This window comes from Nannobrachium achirus (assembly GCF_963921795.1).
Source record: "Nannobrachium achirus genome assembly, chromosome: 1".
Taxonomy (NCBI): domain Eukaryota; kingdom Metazoa; phylum Chordata; class Actinopteri; order Myctophiformes; family Myctophidae; genus Nannobrachium; species Nannobrachium achirus.
The window spans coordinates 66,552,791-66,560,659 of NC_137810.1; the positions used below are offsets into that span (position 1 = coordinate 66,552,791).

Here is a 7,869-nt window from a genome sequence, read left to right on the forward strand (position 1 = left end):
CAGATCTGAAACCACCTCTGGATGTGGCTCAAGTCACTGAATCAGATCTGATTCAGGCTGAATTTGACTGCCAGTGTAAATGGGGCCCTATAGGTGTACATGTTGTTATGCCAGTGGTCCCCAGCTAAATGATGGAGAGTTGGTAAACTAGAACGGGTCCATTTCATTTTACTCTCTCAGTTAAATTATTGTAAAATATCTGCATCACTTAATTTACACGTTACTAGTTACTTTCTAGATTTGTATTATTATTACGAAAGATACATTAAAGGGGAAGACCACCCATTTTCAATATTGAACTATGTCATTAATATACCTTAAGAGGAGTTGTGTGGAAATAAAATAAAAAGTTCCCCCTCTTCTGTGTTGCCTAGAACTGGAGGATTGATTTTGGTGTTTGTATTGTAAAGTACAATGTGTGATGTCATCAAGTTGTAATTTGCAATACAAACCCCAAAATCAATCCTCCAGTTCTAGGCAACACTATTTCCCCACAACTCCTCTAAGGTATATTAATGACATAGTTCAATATTGAAAATGGGTGGTCTTCCCCTTTAAGCACAAGCTTGTAGATCGGCTATTTTCAAAATGTTTGTACATTTGAAAACTTGAAATGGGACATTCGGCATAATGAGTAGCCTACTTTTACTTTTGGTAATTTGTGATGCCAATACCTTTGTACTTTTACTGAACAGAAAAAATAATGGGTGTTTTCAATGACTTTATCATGGTTAAAATGGAGTTTGAAGTTGCAATGGGTGTGTGTGTGTGTGTATGGGGAGGACCCCTGGTAACATTTACATAAAATATCTAAATACTGAATGAAGCAAATTAAAAACATAAAAGCATTGAAAGTGAAATATCCCTTTAAGTAAAACATTTTAGTAAGTTTCCCACCACTGCTCCTGAACCTGTCCTGATGGTAGGAGTAGATGATTTTGCATCCCAGTATCTCAAAATCATCATCATCATTATCATCATCATCATCATCATCATGATGCATGTCTGTCTGTCTTTGTCTTTGTCTTTGTCTTTGTCTGTGGCTGTGGCTGTGGCTGTGGCTGTGGCTCTGCAATGGACGGAGTCACACACTTCACCAACCTGTCCTTCTGCACCTTATCACTGGATAATAACCAAGTAGGCTCTGGGCTATTATTGTCTATATAGGCTTATACCCAACAAAATCCCTTTGAATCAAGTTTATTTTTGTACTGTCTATACTACTGTAGGCATAACACAAACACACATTGACCCCTACTGTATGCATCCTAGATATAGGTTTGGTCTTCTTCCTGTCAGTGTGAAATAAGCTATGCTATGGGTGTCCTTTCAGTCTCTCTCTGTCTCTCTCTGTCTGTCATTTCATGTACAATACATATATAACAGACATACACAGTCAAACACGAGTAGAAAACATGCACAAATATATTCAAAAAATCTGCAAAAACAGAAGACAGTTGATGAGCAGTGCTTCAAAGTAAAAGCAGAGAGCTGGTCGGGGCCTGCTGCCTTCCTGCTGTCCTGTCTAAGGAGCAGGGTCCTTACCTCATGCTCACTAACTACAACTATCGGTCTCAAGGGAATTCGTCCTCGTATATCAACCGCCTAAACAAAGTATACATTTAATGTCTTTTATGAGTCGATGTAGTGTGTGAGTGTGTGTGTGTGTGTGTGTGTGTGTGTGTGTGTGTGTGTGTGTGTGTGTGTGTGTGTGTGTGTGCGCGCGCGTGCGCGCGCGCGCTGCAGGCTGTAAGACAGACAGACAGAGTGAAGATGTGACGTATGCTGATGTGAGAGTGAAGCAGCCAGCTGACCACAAGAGGACAGGTAGAGTCACTCTGCATAAACATTATTTTTTTGACATAAAAATTACATTACACTATCTGTCGGTTATGCAACAAGAAGATTTACTGAATTACACGAGACAACAGCCTATTTAGGCCCAAGTCGCACTCTTGAGATAAGCCAATGCTGTTCCTGCCCCATAGTATAATCATGGCTGCCATTATACTGTAGTATCGCCAACCCTGGCCTGCAGGAATAATGCCAGAGACTTGTGGGATGGGGAGGGGGAAGGAGGTGCCTATAGTTCAGGTATGCAGTTTAGGTCAGGCTGGAGGGGGTTAGGGAGTGTTCGTCTAATACTTAAGGTGGGTATAGTCCATAGCGAGGGGGGGTTCTCAAATAATAATTTGATTGTCAGGGGGGACCATGACTTTTTTATTTTGGCTGTAGGGGGGTCCATGCAACTTTAATTTGTTGAATTTTGTATTAAAAAAATGTTTTCTTTTGTTATTTTTCATACGTGTTTACTCCCCTATATTTATCAAGTTCCCCCTGATTAACATGGTATATTCCGCTTCTGTAACGCATTCATTGGGCGCAGTCGGCGACTCGGCGGCAGTCGGCGCTGACAGTGCAGTGCTTCGAGTTTGTGTTGCATTCTACAAAAGTGATTGTGAAGCAAACAGAAGAACCAACACAGGGCTTTACACACGAGTGCTGCAGTATATCCTATACGTATATTAATTAGGCCTACTTTAAACCATACAGCTTTTGGTAGGCTGTAGACTATAATAACTTGAATAATATGAATGCCATATTTAATTTCGTATCGGCATTGCCAGGGTGGCATTGCGCACTAGGCTAAAATACCCTATATAGCCTATAACGTTCTCTACAATAAGTAATTGTAGATGATAGTTATATCTATCAAATATGGTTTTATATAGCAAATCAATGTCGGGAAATGTCCATTTTGGGAGCGCACTGCATGGCGCACTGGTAGATCAGCCAACGTTATACATCTTTAGATGTAATAGGGACACAATACAGTCCATGGAAGTGGGGCTTTCCAAGGAAGAGGTGACGTTTTATTTGTTTTAATCGCTTCATAATTGACCGAGCCATGATGAACTTAAACCAGAAGAACAAAACGTAATCCTGTAGGCAGGATTTTTTTGCTCTCTCGCTTTCTCTCTCCATCTCTCTCTCGCTCTGTTCCAAATCATGTCCAAATGGAGACGCTTCATGCGCGGAGCGCAGAGACACACACACAGAGAGAGAGAGAGAGAGAGAGAGAGAGAGAGAGAGAGAGAGAGAGAGATAGAGAGAGAGAGAGAGAGAGAGAGACGTTATCTTGCTAAAGTAGTTGCTGTTTGGTTTATTGCAAGATTTTGCGAGTCTGCTGGCCGCCGCTCGTTTTATTTTTGATCGCCCGTTTCCGACCGCAGGTAAATAGGCCTAGGCTACCCTGCTTGGTCACCGCCTGGTTACATTGTGGTTGAACTTGAAGAATTAATATTCACAGGGAGATGGAGGATGCATTATTAGTCAGCTTGGATACATACATGTCCCGTGGACAGACGTGGACTAAGCAAGGCTTGTTGCGGTTGACAAAGTGGAGCAAACGTATCCTATATGCAAGAATGTTGCAACTTCTTCCCTCCCATAATTCGCACTGACTACCGAATTATGTATGAGAATGTGGCCTGAGACTGAAATGTATAAGCAGTCATATCTGTCAAATATTGTTAGTTCAAGGCAATAACAAAGCTTTCGGCAGGGAAGGAGGTATAGGAGAAACAGCTTGGTTTTAAACTATGATTTTAGATTTTATATCACAGTTGCTCAATCTTTCTTTTGTTTTGAGTGTTGTGGAACCAAATGGACCCTTTCTGTATTAGTTGAGTACAAAGAGACCCACATTTAATCCCAAAAGCTTTCTTGTGGTCCTTTTAGTTGACCTATCCTATTGCCAAAATAAAATGCCTGGGTTTCCGAGGCTAATCTTGTATCAATGAACTGTACTGTTCTGTACCCTCAATCAATCAATCAATTGTCAAATAGGGTGCTATATTTTGTGTGTGTGTGTGTGTGTGTGTGTGTGTGTGTGTGTGTGTGTGTGTGTGTGTGTGTGTCTCTGCGTGCGTGCGTGCGTGCGTATGTATATATATATATATATATATATATATATATATATATATATATATATATATATATATATATATATATATAGTTTATTGGGGAGGGGGGGGGCATGCATTTTCTTCAAGTCACGCAGGGGGGATCACCAAAAAAAATCTGAAGGTTGGGGGGGGGACAAGGAATTTTTTTTTAAAGTTACAATCTGTCAACCAGCCCCCCCTAGTGGCTAATAAACGTACACTCCCTTAAACAAAGGGGAAAGGTGGTTGGTGAAGAAGATTATTATTTCAAACATTTTCAATAAACATTTCCAAAAAAGCATTTGTTTTTCATGAATAAAAAAAGAAATTCCATAAATTAGAACACAAATGTTTAAGAAGTGAAAATAGCTTATCTGCAAGCTCACAACACGACGCAAAGTGGTGCGTTGTGAGCTTGTAGATCTGCTGTTTTCACTAGTTTGGGCAAATGTCTAGTCTCTCTTTTGGGTCACGAGCTAAGAAGTTTGGGAACCACTGGCCAAGGACCCCTTAGTTGAGAAAGAGATGAAGCAGGGACCCCACAACCTTGTCATAGATTCCATACATTTTCATCGTTTGAGAGCACAATCGTCAGTGTATTTTGGATTCATGTCAATTTGTATTTTCAGATATTTAACCACTTGAACCATCAATATCTTTATATTACAAAAGAGTAAGTGATCTACTTCCGGGTCATGTATCGCTAACTTAAATACCAAACCACTTGGCCAAGATGTACTACATATGTACTAAATATAGCTTAAAAATTCAAACACCCATGTCACCTTTGCAAGATGTCGTTTCCAAACCTCTGTATACAGTTGTATTCGTTATTACCCTCATATTTTGTGTGTGTGTGCGTGCGTGCGCGCGCTGCAGGCTGTAAGACAGACAGACAGAGTGAAGATGTGACGTATGCTGATGTGAGAGTGAAGCAGCCAGCTGACCACAAGAGGACAGGTAGAGTCACTCTGCATAAACATTATTTTTTTGACATAAAAATTACATTACACTATCTGTCGGTTATGTAACGAGAAGAAAAGTTATGCAACAAGAAGATTTACTGAATTACACGAGACAACAGCCTATTTAGGCCCAAGTCGCACTCTTGAGATAAGCCAATGCTGTTCCTGCCCCATAGTATAATCATGGCTGCCATTATACTGTAGTATCGCCAACCCTGGCCTGCAGGAATAATGCCAGAGACTTGTGGGATGGGGAGGGGGAAGGAGGTGCCTATAGTTCAGGTATGCAGTTTAGGTCAGGCTGGAGGGGGTTAAACAAAGGGGAAAGGTGGTTGGTGAAGAAGATTATTATTTCAAACATTTTCAATAAACATTTCCAAAAAAGCATTTGTTTTTCATGAATTATTTACTGTGTTAATGTTTTTTTAAACAATCTTACACACTAGTGTGTTATTTTATGAAATTTGACACTTAGCTACATGTGTTAAATGTCTTTTACACAATTTTACACAAAAGTGTGTTATTTTACAAAATGTTACACAGCTGTAGGCCTACTTACTACTAAATACTAAAATGCTCACAAAAAGAACAAACAATTGCTTGACATTCAAGTACCGGTAACATTTATTCAAATGTATTTTACTTTCAGATGTTTTCTTTTTTTCCCCCTTTTTTTTAAACAAACATTTTTTATTTTATTTTTTTAACAAACATAGTCAGTGCAAACTCTAACAAACTCATTGTAGTGTAGACTCCTGAAATGCACAATATGACTTGGTTTATAAAAGTATAATGGTTCATAAAAGTAAACAATTGAATATATTGACACTCACTCTTTCCTTTAACAAACTCAGTTGTAGTGCAAACTCTTGACTTTCATTTTTTCCCCAAGTTCTAACCAAGTGCAAACTCTTGAAATACACAATAGGAAATTCAGGTTTATAAGAGTAAACATCAGAATTGAGACAACTCAGCATTCCGCTCCACCATATAAGAATACAGACGATCCAAGTGTTTCACAGATACAATTTGAATAAAAATTAATCACCTCATCCTTTTCACAATTTGGAAACATAATCTCCCCAAAGAGGTGCTCTCCTCTCAGGTCACAGTTCAAATCAAGAACACAACCAGTTCTGACAAGGGAGTGTTTTCAGAAATCTCTGAAAACATGTTGTGCATTTTCAAAATCCTGCATCAAAGATTGGACAGTGGCATCATCATTTGATATAGATTATCTATTAAGCAAAGATGTTTTATGCTTTAACAATGATCATCCATATGAGTGTCCATTTCCCAGTCCAAATTAGTTTCTCAGTGTCCTGGTCAGAGGATGTTTCTGCGTCATCTTGTGCTGACCCATTACTTACATGGACCATGTGTTCAGCCTTCAGCGTGTTCTGGGTGTTCAACAAGAGAGTCATCTTGAAGTGGGATGGTGACATCCTTAGCCACTCTGATGTACTGTCTGGGCCGCTGTACTGGGGTGTCTCAAACACACAAGCTTTGGCTGGATGGCTCCTACTGCGATTGACCACTTTGACAGGCTGCACCGGCACTCAGCTGTCCTTTAAAAGAAAGAAATATCACTGCTTGAACAAGAGCAATGCTAATGAGTTTGGGTGTTCAGTCATACCAAGGAAGCTTGCACAATGTCAGTGAGGCACAAGATATCAGATGTGCATTCATAAGCAAAAAATTAAATACAAATCATACAGTTAGGGTTTATATAGACTAGAGTGATGAAGCAATACTGTTTTCACTGATATCAGCCCAATATGTGATATTATTGTACCTATGCATCTCTCTCAGACACATACCTCCCTTTGAACACTTGGACCAGGTGCAACATGAGTCCATGGTTGATCCTTAAAAAGAAACAGAGCCATGTAAATCACAACAATGTGTTTACAGCTGTACAAAAGTACTTAAGTAGCTTATCACACTCAAAACATGATGCTTCCATGAGCAAAATTGTCTATGCTGTGATTTAAGCTACAGTAGCTGTGCTAGTAACCACAGCAATGCTAACCACAAAAAGCTGTTCTTAAATAAGCTTAAACCTTATAGGCTACATTGCAAAACAGCAGTTGGGCATTTAACATAATAATGATTTTAATAAAACGTTTTTATATTTCTTACCGTGTCTGTGAAGATATTACTGCAGCTTCTCCAGCTGTTCTTGTGGTGGTGGACAAAAAGCTGAAACCCCTTCACCAACGGTTGTGGTGGGTGGAGCCCCAAAAGATAACACATGTTGTGTTAAAGTCATGTGATGACCAGAGCCATACTGGTGATGACTACCTTATGTGTTAAAATTCGTATTTAACACAAAGAGTGTGTCTAGGATATTAACACAAAATTGGTAAATGTAACACGTGTTGCGTTAAAGTCATGTGATGACTATCTTATGTGTTAAAATAGGAATTAACACAAAGAGTGTGTCTAGGATTTTAACACATGATTGGTAAATGTAACATAACACGTGTTAGAATATTTTAACACAAAAATTGTGTAAGATTTTAACACATCTGTTTTAAGAGTGTGGTGCTGCTATGTTGCTATTAATAAACTTCCAAAACAGTGTGTATGTGTGTGCGCGCGTGTGTGCGTGCGTGTGTGTGTGTTTTGGCATTAATGCCCAAGGGGGTTAGTGTTAGTGTTAGACATTTACAGTAGAGGTTAGGTTTCGGGGTTGGAATTAAGCAATATTGCATGAGAGGGTGTGATTATCGGCACGCCAGTGTCGAAAATAACGGTGAAGCACACCCTCAGGTGTAATATTGTGTTTATACAACAGTTACCCTTAAAAAAGAAAACATGTGTCAACTCCATTTCAGTGTAATTAAGATGTAATTAAGCTTGTGTCTCTGTCTTATGAAGATTATGTTCACACTTCCCTCACCAGGTGTGGTCTTTCACCTCAGGTGGTTTTCAAACAGAATTCAAACAAGAAC

General features: G+C 39.3%; 1 long non-coding RNA gene across 1 annotated transcript; it reads right to left on the reverse strand.

Moving 5' to 3' along the window:
* Nucleotides 1-5,969: 5,969 nt before the first annotated feature.
* On the reverse strand, nt 5,970-7,115 carry LOC308284059. Its single transcript, XR_013961984.1, has 3 exons — nt 7,055-7,115; nt 6,733-6,780; nt 5,970-6,480 (listed from the first exon to the last, which is right to left on the reverse strand). It is a non-coding gene; the product is annotated as an uncharacterized lncRNA (long non-coding RNA).
* Nucleotides 7,116-7,869: the final 754 nt, after the last annotated feature.